This window comes from Mastomys coucha, chromosome X (genome assembly GCF_008632895.1).
Source record: "Mastomys coucha isolate ucsf_1 chromosome X, UCSF_Mcou_1, whole genome shotgun sequence".
NCBI classification, from domain to species: Eukaryota; Metazoa; Chordata; class Mammalia; order Rodentia; family Muridae; genus Mastomys; species Mastomys coucha.
Window position 1 is genome coordinate 80,759,984 of NC_045030.1, and position 507 is coordinate 80,760,490.

The 507-nt window shown below is 36.1% G+C and overlaps 1 pseudogene; it reads left to right on the forward strand.

Annotated features, from left to right (window-relative positions):
• The first annotated feature begins 155 nt into the window (after positions 1-155).
• Positions 156-507, forward strand: part of LOC116085871 — a 26,475-nt pseudogene continuing 26,123 nt past the window's right edge.

Sequence of the window (507 nt, forward strand, 5' to 3'; positions counted from 1 at the left end):
AAAAAAAAAAAAAAAAAAAAAAGAAAAAAAAAGAAAAATAGAAGTTCACTGCCCTTGGTTAGAGGGTTTAACTAAGATAAATAAAATCTTGGGAGAAGATAGAAAAGGCTCTTATAAATAATAAGGTAAATAGATTTCCCCTCTGCCTTTGAGAAATGGTTATAGACATTATAAATGAAAATGAAAAAAATAAGCAGAAAGAAGATCATGCAGACAGCGAAATAAGCCTTACAAGTTCAGAAATGACAGGTTCTCACTCAGAAACGGAGTCTGCTATGGACAACAAAGAGGTCCAAAGTTCCTCTGACTCAAGCAATATGGTAGCCAAAGAGTCTCAAACTTCCACAAAAGGCAAACTCGGCTACATCTCGTCTGAGGAGACAATGTCCTTACGGAAAACCTGCGCCCTCCCAGACAAGGGAGAGATCTCAAATTGGGTCTTGTCCAAATAAAACAAAACTCGAGATCAAGATATGAAAACTGAGTAATGAACTTAGGGGTTTTAAA